Consider the following 13,424-nt stretch of genomic DNA (forward strand, 5'->3'; position numbering starts at 1 on the left):
GTGGGAGGAAGGTTTACTAAGTAAACTGAGTAGATTAGGGGTGGGTGGCAGGTTGTACAACTGGGTGCTGGACTTCCTCCGTGAGAGGACAATAGAAGTAAGGGTGGGAACAGAATACTCAAGAGTATATCAGGTTGAAAATGGAACCCCGCAGGGAAGTGTTTGTAGTCTGATATTATTTAACATCATGATTTATGATATTTTTGAGCAAATAAAAGATTTAGGAATAGGTAAATCTCTGTATGCTGATGATGGGGCCTTATGGGTAAGGGGGTGGAATCTAAAGTATATTCAGGGAAAACTCCAGGCAGCCGTTGGGATTGTGGGACAGTGGGCAAATGAGTGGGGCTTCAAGTAACAGTATCTGCGGCAATGAGACAAGTGATATGTTTTGCCAGGAGTCATAAAACAGTATCACTGAAATTATATGGGCAAACACTTGAACAAGTCAGAATAATTAGATTTCTAGGTGTACTATTTGATGAGAAGTTAACCTGGATCAATGAAGGAAATAGTTTATATTGTCATAATTAAGATGGATAATAAGATCCATCCTTCCTTTTTCTAGTCACTCAACCTGATTGGATCCATGGTGGGAAAAGGGCAACCAGAGCAGCCAAGATAAGCTCCTCCTACATTCCCAGATGCTCTCAGACCAGCTGGGAGAGTCAGGAGTGTGTATATAATGTAAGTTCCCCACCATCTTCTGCCTGGTTTGTACATTAAATATAAATGAGGGCTAAAAATAAACTTTGTACTTTTTATATTCCACTTTTTTTTCACAAGTTCTTGTGATTTTTTTATTTATTTATTTTTTATTATTAATGGTCCACATGCACAAAAATGTGTACTATAAGTATATTATTAGTACTATAACAACAATAACTATGATATATAAGATCAATGAAAGTAAAAGACCTACACTCCCAATTCAAATGAGGACCGGGGGAGCTGGGGATCAAACCACCGACCCTCAGGCTTTTTCTCCTCAGCTGCAGCCACCCCATGTTTGTATGAGGGGGTGTTTGTGAGCAGGAGCAGCATGACTGCTATTGGCCTACTGTGGGTTTGAGCGTGTAACTAGATTGTCACGTCACGCCCCGATCACACCACGCCCCCTGGTCTGCAGGCTGCAGCCGGACCCTTCTCCAGGTGGCTGACATCCTTCAGGTGTACGACTGCCACCAGCTCGGCTGCAGTATTGACACGCAACTGTAGTTGCAATAAAGCTGCAAGGGATGTTTCTGTCCCACAGACGGTCTATAGACGTGCTTTCAAAATAAAAGACCAAGAGGTACACTTCAAGTTGTTTTTGACAAAGTCACTGTAAAACCTAATGTCTTAGAACTTTTCATTCTTCCCTCTGGACATAAATGTTCAACACCATGAGCCTCAGAATCAGGCCTTTTCTCAGACCTTCAAACAAACTGACAGAATTTCAGTTTGAACTGAGTCAGTTGAGTAGTCCTGAGATTCACAGAGACCAAACATTCACAGTGATACTTTTATTGTGAAAGGATAAATAAATGACAGATTATCAAAAATATATATATCCTGTAATATTTGTAACATTTACAACAGTTCATAAACAAACTTGTTCAGTACATTAATCTGAAAACATGTTAGTGAGTGAAAGAGACATGTACAGACTGAACGATCTGTTCAACAGTGAGAGAGTTTCTCTAACAGGAGGAGACTCTCTCTACTACACTGAACACAGAGACACTGAGGAGCCAGACGACCAGAACCCAAACCCAGGACACAGAGGCTGAGTGAAGGTGGTGTTGAAGGTGTGGAGGTGGATCAGTGAGTCAGAGGAGACTCTGTAGAAGGACAGAGAGCCAGCAGGACAGTCCACATACACTGCTACTCTCCTCTGTCTGTTGGGGACAGAGGAGGAGGAGACGGAGAAGGAGACAGATGTTTCTCTCTTATTGTGACAGACAGAGTGAACTTGATCAGAGCAGTACAGTCTCCAGGACTGATGGTTCTCTCCAAACACACAGTCTTTTCTGTTTCCTCTCCTGCTGATTCCTCTGTAACTCACTGATATATAAACCCTTCCACTCCACTCCACCTCCCAGTAACAGCGACCAGTCAGACCAGTTCCACACAGCAGCTGAGCCCAGTGGTCAAATCTGTCTGGATGATCAGGATACGACTGATCCTCCTCCACGTGTGTCACCTTCCTGTTGTCGTCAGACAGTTGGAGCTTTGTGTTCACTGTGTTTGTGTCGAGTGTGAGTTCACAGGAATCTGATGGAGACAACGAGACACAACACAGGTGGAGTTATTGATCTGTTGTGACTGAGTCTTGTTTCGTTTTCATGAATCAAATGAAAAACACACTTACACTTCCTCAGACCTCGTCTCAACCATTGGACTCCACCAGGCTCCACCCTGAAAGAGGGAGGGGGCACATTCACATTCAGCATGCAAACATAGACATTACACTGCTTTTAAAGACAGATGGTTTATTACTCTCTTCAGATGTAGGCTTGTATGTATGGACGTACAGTCACCACAGAGAGAAAGGTAGTGGAGTCTTTATCTTGTCATTATACAGAGAAAATATTTCATCATTTGTGAAGACACACAATCCTTAAAGCTTCCTTCCTGTATGTTGAGTTTAGAGTCTTTCACTTTGCTCGACAGTTTCACAGTCTGTGATATGTTAGATGAATAAATCTGACAGATGTTCACATGTCAGGGAAGAGACTAAACAAGAGACAGTCAGAAACACATGTTGGAGAGGATCAAACAGCAAGAGGCTCAAACTGCTGGAAATTCTTCTTCTGTATCTTATCAAAATGAAGACTGTGAGACTCCTTGGTTACTGTGAGCAAATGAGTTCAACAGTAACGACCTGCTGCTCAAACCTCTGCTAACAAAGGGGAGCTGTGAATTTAGTGTGCAGGTACTCTTTCTTTGTATCGCAGCGCCTGTCCCACTGAGGTTAAATACATGTGAACGACGACTTACAACTACATTTAGGAAAACATCTTGACCATCAGTAGGTGAATAATAATAATAATAATAATAATAATAATGATAATAATAATACAGAAATAGATGAAAAATCTCCACAGACTCCACATAAAGTAATTTTCGGAGTCTAGAAATGACTGTTTAACAAAATCCTACACAGTTTGGATGAATATTCGCTAATGCAAATCAGGTTTTACATGGTCATCAGTGAAACAGGTTGATGAATCCTGACCTGAGAATTTCCAGTGAACACTGTGGACTTGCGGCGGCAGCAGACAGCAGCCTCACTCCTGAATCCTGCAGGTTGTTGTTACTCAGGTCCAGCTCTCTCAGACTAGAGGACTGGGAGCTGAGGACTGAGGACAGAGCTTCACAGCTTCTCTCTGAGAGCTCACAGCCACTCAGGCTGAAGAGACAATAATGAAGAAGAGGACAAACAATATCTGTGTTAAAAGGAACAAAAACCTCAGTTTGCTTCACAGTTCCCAACAAACTAACAGAACTGCATTTCACAACTGGGCAAAACATTAAACAGATATTTTTTCTGTGGATCACGGATCTGCCCCTGTCCACATGAAGTGTCCTTGGGCAAAAACCTGACCTCACCAGTTCCTTGCATAAGTAGGTCCCTGCCATCAGTGAGTTTGAATAGATGAATGAGAGGCAACATGTAAAGTGCCTTTGGTACAAGTGCTATATAAATACAGGGAGGTCCACCAGGGGAGCATCTGCAGGGGTCATGGTGGAGATAATCACGTCCTGGGCCCAGAGCTGGGTGCGATACTGAGGCAGGTCAGGCCAGTAATGTTGTATAGAGCGAAGCAGCACAACCACAAGACAGAAGCAACATGGTCAGAGGAGGAGAGCTGCTCTTCAAACATGACGCCCAGGTTTCATGGTTGGGGTAAGTTGAAGAGGTGATTTTGATATTGACATTGTGATGGAGAAAGTGGCCATGATGAGTAGGAGTTCAGTCTAAGAGAGGTTGAGCTGAGGCTGAACGACAGACATTAATCTTGAATTCACTTATTCCTCCTGACAGCAACATTCAAAGACATCCAATTGACAGTGACGCTGACATTACATCCACATCTCTTAAGGATGTAGTAATTATGTATGAAGTTTCTCAGTCAACTTTAGATTCAGTCCAGAAATGTGTTTCTCCAGAGAACGTCAGAGAAAATTACTGACAGAGGCAGAAACTACAGTGATTCCACAGATAAAGGCAGGTCATTAAATAAAACTGTGCAAATTATTATTATGAACCAGTGGTATTAGTATTATTAATTAGTTCATTTGTCCATTTGTCTTTCAAGTTATTACTTTTTATTGGTTGATAAAACATACAATGTGTTTTGTCATAGTTCTCATTACCTATTATTTAGTTGTAGTCCTGAAAAAAAAGGTTGTCAGTGAATGATTTAGCTTTCACTGGCGTCATTAACACTGACATGTAATTATCCAAACCACATCACAAATCATCATCAATGAATTTATATAACTGAACCAGAGTTCATATATGTGTGCTCTACAGAATATAAAGTTGAAGATGACAAATGGACTGAAACATTTAAAAATGTGAAAAATCATTAGTGAAGCAGTTTAAAGTGTACGGCCCTCCCTGATGTCAACAGTGTTGGACTTGATATACTCGATATTTCCAGTCATTTCAAACAAACAGTAACTTCATCTGACCTGAGAGTTTCCAGTGAACAGTGTGACCTCCTCAGTGCAGCAGACAGTGACTCCACCCCTGAATCCTGCAGGTTGTTCTTACTCAGGTCCAGCTCTCTCAGACTAGAGGACCGGGAGCTGAGGACTGAGGACAGAGCTTCACAGCTTCTCTCTGAGAGCTCACAGGTGCGCAGACTGACAATGAAAAAATGAACATGAGGACATGTAAGTGTTAAAAGGAACAAAAATCTCAGTTTGCTCTACAGCTCGAAGCAAACTAACAGCAAATGCAGAGCAGCTGATCATTTGGAAGCTGATTCACTTAAAATCCTGTTTACCGCCTGGGTTTATCTTGAGAGGAGAAGCTAAAACATGGGTTAATGTAATTGTTCAATCACAAGTTTAATACCTCGCCTTACCTGAAATCACCTGTCATCCTATTGACCACACCCAAGATGTTATATAACCCCACCCTTGTGGTCTGCAGAGCTCTTTCCTTCAAACCACGATGAGAACAAAGAGAAACACTACGAATTAAAGAATGGACTTTAAAACCTTACATTATTTTATTGGGTTAACATTATGGCAGTTATTTGATTAGCATTTTATAGTTTCATGGCCTTTGAATGTTTATTTGTATTGCGTAGCATTAGATTAGAAGTAAGTTCAGGAAAAGTCAGTTTGAGACAGCCATGATCAAAATCACCAAAGACCTGTTAATGGCAGCTGATTCTGGGGTTAACCATACTTGTGCGCCTTGATTTGAGCTCAGCCTTTGACACAATCTCTTATCGCTCCTCTCCAAGAGAAATTAGCAGCCATTAGCATCATTAGCATCCCTCTCACCTGGTTTAAATCATATCTATCTGGTCACACTCAGTTTGTTTGGTTAGACAATTTTTGATCATAAGCTTGCCCAGTATTTAGCTCTGACATAAGGCTCCCACCTATTTATCATCCACCTTCTGCCTCTTGGACACATTTTTTAGGAAATGTAATATTCAGTTCCTCTGTTATGCTGATGACACCCAGCTGTTCAAGTCTTCTTATCCAAAGTCCACCCTTCCACCATCTTCCCTCTCTGATTGTCTACTGGAAATGATCTCCTGGTTGTCCTCTAACTTTCTGAAACTCAACAGTGATACAACTGCGGTTCTCCTCGTTAGTACCAAAACTACCTTAGCCAAACTTGACAGTTTATCTGTAGTTATTGACAATGTCACAGTTCCTCCTGCATCCCAGTTAAAAAGTTACACCTTGCACTTCGAAGCCCATGTCAATAACATCACCCAGGCTGCATCTTTCCATATACAAAATATCAATTGCTTACACTGGTCACTGCTAGTGTTGTGTGCTCATTAGTCACAACCTGGATTGATTATTGTGAATCTATCCTCTCTGGTCTTCCTCGCAAACTCCTCCATAAACTTCACATATTACACCTGTCTTCCAGCAATTGCTTTGGCTCCCTGTCAAACACCATATTAATTTCAAGATTCTGCTTCAAGTAACCTTGCAACAACCTGGCACCTCCTTATGTGTCTCATCTACTCCATATCTGCACACCTGCCCCTACTCTTGGATCTTCCTCTCCTATTAATCTCAGTGTATCTCCTGCTTATCTGACTACCATGGGGTTTGGAGCCTTCAGCTGTGTTGGCCTTCAACTCTGGAACTTAAATAAACTGTATGGACTCTCTAATGTCAGCATTGCTGGATTTGAGAAATGCTTACAGTCATTTAAAACAAGGTCTGACCTGAGAGTTTCCAGTGTACAGTGTGGACTCATCAGTCCAGCAGACAGTGACTCCACCCCTGGATCCTGCAGGCTGTTGTTACTCAGGTCCAGGTCTCTCAGACTAGAGGACTGGGAGCTGAGGACTGAGGACAGAGCTTCACAGCTTCTCTCTGAGAGGTTATAGCCACTCAGTCTGAAGAGATGATAACAAGGAATTAAAGAAGAGTGGAATTTATTTCCTCTGCAGTTGAAAAGATATGAGTCTCTTTATATAACGATGAATAAATCTGACAATCTATACACTTACAGAGCTTTGTTAGAGGCTTTGACCACTGGCAGCAGCCTCAGAGGAGCTTCCTCTGAAGCAGAGTATTTCTTCAGGTCAAACACATCCAGATCTTTTTGTGATGACAGTAAGATGAAGACCAGAGCTGACCACTGAGCAGGAGACAGTTTATCTGTGGAGATACGTCCTGATCTCAGGGACTGTTGGATCTGCTCCACTAGAGAAGCATCATTCAGTTCATTCAGACAGTGGAACAGGTTGATGCTTTTCTCTAAAGAGGGAGTCTTTTTGATTGTCTTCTTGATGTAATGAACTATTTTCTGAATTATTTTTGAGCCACTTCCTGTCAGTGTCAGTAGGCCTCTTAAGAGAGTCTGATTGGTCTGCAGTGAAAGACCCAGCAGGAAGCGGAGGAACAAGTCCAAGTGTCCATTTGGACTCTGTAAGGCCTTGTCCACAGCACTCTGGTAGAAGAGTTTGGATTTGTCTCTGAACAGTTTAAACCACAGGGATGTTGGTTGTTCTTCTGACATCAAATTGACTCCAGAGTTGATGAAGGTCATGTGGACATGAAGAGCAGCCAAAAACTCCTGAACACTCAGATGGATGAAGCAGAACACCTTGTCCTGGTACAGCCCACTCTCCTCTTTAAAGATTTGTGTGAACACTCCTGAGTACACTGAGGCTGCTCTGATATCGATGCCACACTCTGTCAGGTCTGATTCATAGAAGATCAGGTTTCCTTTCTGCAGCTGCTCAAAAGCCAGTTTTCCCAGAGATTCGATCATCTTCCTGGTCTCTGGACTCCAGTGTGGATCTGTTGCAGCTCGTCCATGATACTTGATATTCTTCAGTTTGGACTGAACCACCAGGAAGTGGATGTACATCTGAGTCAGGGTCTTGGGCAGCTCTCCTCCCTCTCTGGTCTTCAACACATCCTCCAGAACTGTAGCAGTGATCCAGCAGAAGACTGGGATGTCGCACATGATGTGGAGGCTTCGTGATGTCTTGATGTGGGAGATGATCCTGCTGGCCTGCTCCTCATCTCTGAACCTCTTCCTGAAGTACTCCTCCTTCTGTGGGTCAGTGAACCCTCTGACCTCTGTCATCATGTCAACACACTCAGGAGGGATCTGATTGGCTGCTGCAGGTCGTGTGGTTATCCAGAGGCGAGCAGAGGGAAGCAGGTTCCCCCTGATGAGGTTTGTCAGCAGCACGTGCACTGAGGTGGACATCAGTCAGGATCTCAGTGTTGTGGAAGTCCAGAGGAGGTCGACACTCATCCAGACCGTCCAAGATGAACACAACCTGGAACTGATCAAACCTGCAGATTCCTGCTTCTTTGGTTTGAGTGAAGAAGTGATGAACAAGTTCCACCAAGCTGAACTTTTTCTCTTTCAGCACATTCAGCTCTCTGAAAGTGAATAGAAATGTGAACTGTATGTCCTGGTTGGCTTTGTCTTCAGCCCAGTCCAGAGTGAACTTCTGTGTTAAGACTGTTTTCCCAATGCCAGCCACTCCCTTTGTCATCACTCTTCTGACTGGTTCGTCCCTTCCAGGTGGGGGTTTAAAGATGTCTTCTTGTCTGATGGTTGTTTCTGGTCTGGCTGGTTTCCTGGATGCTGTTTCAATCTGCCTGACCTCATGTTCATCATTGACCTCTCCAGCCCCTCCCTCTGTGATGTAGAGCTCTGTGTAGATCTTATTCAGAAGGGTTGGATTTCCTGCTTTAGCAATTCCCTCAAACACACACTGGAACTTCCTTTTCATCTTAGATTTGAGTTTGGGCTGGCATTTGTTAAGAGCCACTGAATGAACAACAGATAATAAGAAAACATTTAATAGCACAGCAGATAATGCATATTTTAGAGAAATCTTTCAAATTACATACTAAATTGGCACATATCCTCCTTGGGTATTACTCCTTTGTTAAAACACATTAGCAACTCAAAAATTAAATAGCTGCCATTTCCATTACTTGCCAACATTACTGGCAAGTAAATGTCATTTTTTTGTAATAAGTTTATCCATAATTTTTCCATATGAAATGTCTAGGGGGTCATATCAAAGACTTTAACAACATAGAAGATGAAACTGAGTACCCTGTTAAAAACAAAAGATGCAGTAGAGTACATTTCAGCAAAAATATCAACAAACTCAAAGTTGACTCATGAATTTTTGTTAATTTCTGCATTTAAAAATAATTTACCATACATTTTCATTATTTTTGCATATACTTTTCTTTAACAGTGCAGTTTTTTCTTTCATACTAAGATATTAGGACATGTGTCTTTACATGATAATGTTGCAGAGGACATGAAGAACTGTTCGTCTGGGGTAAATACTGCCGAACATTATCAACTATTTGCTGTGTGAATGTGACAGTATTATATGATAAGTCAGGCCTAGTTTATGTGGCCAGTCCATTGTATTTAACGTGGCTGATTCTGGGGAAGAAATCACAATGAAAACAAAAGTGAATTTCCTGGAAGCTCAACATGACAGTCCAACAACTGAAAGCTGGTTAACGCACATGGAGTTAACTTTTCATGGTAAAATCCAAGCTGCACCTGAAATGTTTGTGCCTTACTGACAAGCCACCAGAAAACCTGTTGAACGCTACCTGCTGTAGAAGCTGCACGGGCTGACGAATCTTGAGGCCCAACTTGTGACTGTTTTCCTGTTGGGGGACAGTGATTTTATATGATAAATAGTTATTTGTAAAAAATATGCATTGTCCATTTTCATTATACCTGCATTGCTTAAAAATAAAATATGTTCTGACATCCAGAAATTAAACAGCTTAAGCTTTGAATACATTTCAGGTGTTTGTAAATCTATTGGATACTGTTGTTTATCCATAATGGGACATGTATATCATGTTTTTTTTTCCTGGGACTGACCTTCATTGCCTTTGATCTTCTTTAAAATCCACTTTGCCACATGCATAGCATGTTGAGCAGTGTACATGTTGACCATCAAATTCACTGTTTGCGGTCTGCTTGCATCCTCCAGATAGCACCTTTTGATGGCAGGGAAACCATCGGGTAACTCAGCATCCTGCAGGTACCACTGGAAGAGTTCCAGTTCTTTAGCTCCCAAATCCTGCAAAGCTTCCAGCAGCTGCTCCTTCACAGACGCCTCCATCTTTTCTCCCTGGTAGCATCAGAGGATTTTTACAGCTCAATAACACACTCTTTAACCTAGAATAAAAATCTCAGATGATCATATTACATGCTCTGATATGTTTGTTTGCTGCACTGAGCTGATGTTGATGTTGAAGGGATGAAAGATTGTAAAATGCATCAACAGATCAGTAAAAAACCTTTGTCATCAGTGACTGTCGACCTGGTAAACAATTATCAATGAATCTTACAGATCTGTGAGATTAAACTGAGCCAACTGCAGCCACCTGCTCTCCAACTTCATCCAGGACAAATTCAAGTCACACATCGGTCTGACTCACAGCAGTGACGGCCGACAGCAGACAGAGACTGAGACTCAGTCTTCATCCTGCTCCTCAGACGTCGCAGCGTCGGCTGTGGGTTTGATGAGAGAACAGCTGAGACACTTCACAACAAGTTTGTGGTGTGTGGGTTTAAAAGTGATTTAACAGGTACAGCTCAGTTCACTCACCTGGTTTGGTGATTCTCAGTTGAATTGGGTGTTTAGGCATCTCAGCTAAATTTATTTTTACAGCTTTTAGACGTCGAGCTCATGTGTGATCTTATTTAACAAACAGCATTTCTTTGCAAAAGAAGAGTCAAACCTGTCATATGGTTTTATGGTTCTGGGCCTTGTTTTTTTTTTATTCTCATTAAAGAAAAATTCTGGATTATGTCAATATACTGACATGAATCATTTCAAATGCTTGTCTCTGAGTCAGACCAGAACACCACCAGTTATCAAGTGTTTTTCCCCATCAGCTCCAGCTCTTGAAACAGGAAGTGGAGGACTCCATTTCCACTGACTGAGCCCTGTCAAAGGAAAGTTTCTGTTACAGACAAAGTCATTTTATGTTATCAGCTGCTGATCAAATAACTGGTTCAACTCTGAGTTACTTATTTTTTCATAATACTTAGTAATTAATAATATTGAATGTTAATGTGTGTGTAAATTCCTAATAACTGCCTCCAAAGTTTCCTTCAGTGACTCTAACTACAGACATGAGTTACCAGGGAAACAGAGACAGGGTCCAGCTGCTCCTCCTCTCATTCATTTCTTCAGCTGAATCACTGAGTCCTATAGTCAAAGGACAAACATGATGTGGTTCGTCTTCAACCACATCTTATATGTTCTGATCATTTTCTAATCTACAACCTACAGCTGGAGCGTGAGCAGTAACTACACCTGTCAGGTCCATCAGCTGCAGTACATGTAGAAAGCAGCAGAACATGGATATAAGTAAAGTAGCTCAGAACTGTACTTGAGGAAATGACTCAGTTACTTTCCAGCACTGCTGAAGAGTTTGATCCTGAATATCGATCCAAGAGTGAGAAATAAATCATCAAAATAAACTCTCAGTAAACTCTCTAAAAATATGACATGTTCAGTATTGATCAGTGATAGGGAGTAAGAGTCACTATTGATCAGTGATAGGGAGCAAGAGTCACTATTGATCAGTGATAGGGAGCAAGAGTCTCTATTGATCAGTGATAGGGAGAACTAGTAAGTATTGATCAGGATTGAGGTAAAATAGACGCGACACTGGCTCCAGTTGGAGGAGAACCAGGCTCCTCTGACTCATTGGATGTGGCAGTAATTGTCTTCTGAACATCACACCAAGCTTTAAACCCCCTGTCAGCCCCTCAGCCTGCAACACTGCATCCACATCAACCCTGAAGAGTAAACGTCACATGCAGCTGTTCTCCAGCGGCTGTCCGGCCGAGCTCAGGCCGCCTTTAGTGGGCTCGGACAGCGTGAGAGCAGCGGGCATGTCCGCCTCCTCCACAGGCTGATTCAGCCATGACAGTTGCCTTCAGTCATCAGCATGTGGAGCAACACAGTGATAACGACTCTGTGTTTCACTGCTGACCATCAAACCTCTCTGCTTCTGCTCTCATTCCACCGCTTCTACCGGGAACATGGACCCGACATGGCGGACAGAGTTAAAGCTGCTCCAGACTTTACTGTTACTGAGTCATAATAACATGATAACTTCCACTGTTTCTGCTGGAACTCAGGTCATTACAGGTGCTAACGACTCAAACATTAAGAAAACTCCTCACATCACCTTCAGGTGGAGAAAATAATCAGCGTCTCAGTGTTCGTTAGAAGAGAAACTAAACTTCAACCAGGAGGAGCCCAGGGAGGCTTGTGTGTGGGGGGCAGTGGGTGGAAAACCATGGATGTATAAATACCATGGATGTGTTACAAGAACAGCAAACCGGATCTAAAAATGGCTTCCGGGTTACTTCCGCGTTATGTGGCCCATAGAGACTGCGCAGTAGTGTCACTCCCATCCTGCCTTTGGGCAATGAGAGCGATGGATGTACTATAAGAACTTGTTATAGTGTTATTACAAGTTCTTATAGTACATCCATGTTGTCACACATTGACAACATGGAACTGGGTCGTAGCACCTTCTCTGCTGGCTCTCCTGTGCTGTTGGCTCTGAGACCTTGACTGGGGTCTGTCCTTGTGGACCCGGTCAGCAGATCCAAAAGCAGTCCCAGCGTTTGTCCCTTGAAAAACTAATCAGGAGCATTTTAAGGGATCAGTTCTCTCCATCAGAGGTGTTTGTCAGGTGGTCAAACAGTGTCTGAAACACCCACCTCCCTCAGTGATTGGTCGGCTGTGTACAGGTTAGTAAGTAGGCGGGGCTTGAACTTCTCTCTCAGCTCTTTTTTCATTCTCCACTCAGATTATTTCTGTCACTTTTCATGTGAACAACTTAGGTCGACACTATGAATGTCCTCCAGCAGAGACTGAACATGGGAGAATTTGTCTCCATATTTAAACCACAGCTGGATCCAGGTCCAGATCTAGGTCCAGGTCCAGCAGAGTCTGGTGTGTCCTGCTGCTGCTGCTCTGGGCTTCAACACAGCACACAAACAGCTTTAAGTGTGAATAATGATGGAGCAGTGATGTGAGTGCTGAGCTCTGACATGGAGAAGAGTCACGGACAGTTAGAGATCCTCATCTCACCTCTGAGCTCTGGTCTGGTTCTCATGGTCCCCACACAGAGTGGTTTTAGAGGGAGGGGCTCCCTCCTCTCTGTCCTCACACTGATCCATGCTGCTGGATTCACATCCACATCAGCTCACACACACTTTCCACCTTCATGTGGAGAGAAACACACATCATGAAATCTGAAATCCTGTTTCATATCAGGGTCAGTTGAATGCAGTCAGACAGCAGTGTGAGGAGGAGGAAGCTGCCATCAGCTGCTGTACTTCTACCATCAGTCCACTAGATGGAGTCATGAAGCTGCAGTGAAGTGAAGAGCAGCCCAGCTCACACGCTGCATGGGCGACTGTTTCAGGACTGAGGTCCACTGATTTCATCTGACAGTCTCTTTGTCTACAATGTCCCTGTAGAAAATGACTCAATGAAACAAGCTACAGCTGATTATTTCACACACAAAAACCCCGACCGAATTTATTTCACCTCTAAGCTCAAATAATACAACATGAAGTAATCATCATGTTATTTTAAGGTAGATTTTAAGGTGATCATGTTATGTTCAGTCATGGAGGTTAGTTTTAGTTCTACTTCCCCCTGCTCTGTCAGCTTGCA

General features: G+C 42.7%; 2 protein-coding genes and 1 pseudogene across 4 annotated transcripts in view; 1 reads left to right on the forward strand and 2 right to left on the reverse strand.

Moving 5' to 3' along the window:
* LOC139611995 (protein NLRC3-like) overlaps positions 1 to 13,424 on the reverse strand; it is a 418,379-nt gene that overhangs the window by 240,610 nt on the left and 164,345 nt on the right. The gene's annotated exons all lie outside the window — the stretch shown is intronic.
* Positions 1 to 13,424, forward strand: part of LOC139611997 (NACHT, LRR and PYD domains-containing protein 12-like) — a 201,306-nt gene that overhangs the window by 55,597 nt on the left and 132,285 nt on the right. The window lies entirely within an intron of this gene.
* LOC139612015 (NLR family CARD domain-containing protein 3-like) lies at positions 1,569 to 12,014 on the reverse strand (annotated as a pseudogene).

This window comes from Trachinotus anak, unplaced genomic scaffold (assembly GCF_046630095.1).
Source record: "Trachinotus anak isolate AG129_WGS33_773 ecotype Australia unplaced genomic scaffold, CSIRO_AGI_Tana_v1 ptg000029l, whole genome shotgun sequence".
NCBI lineage: Eukaryota > Metazoa > Chordata > Actinopteri > Carangiformes > Carangidae > Trachinotus > Trachinotus anak.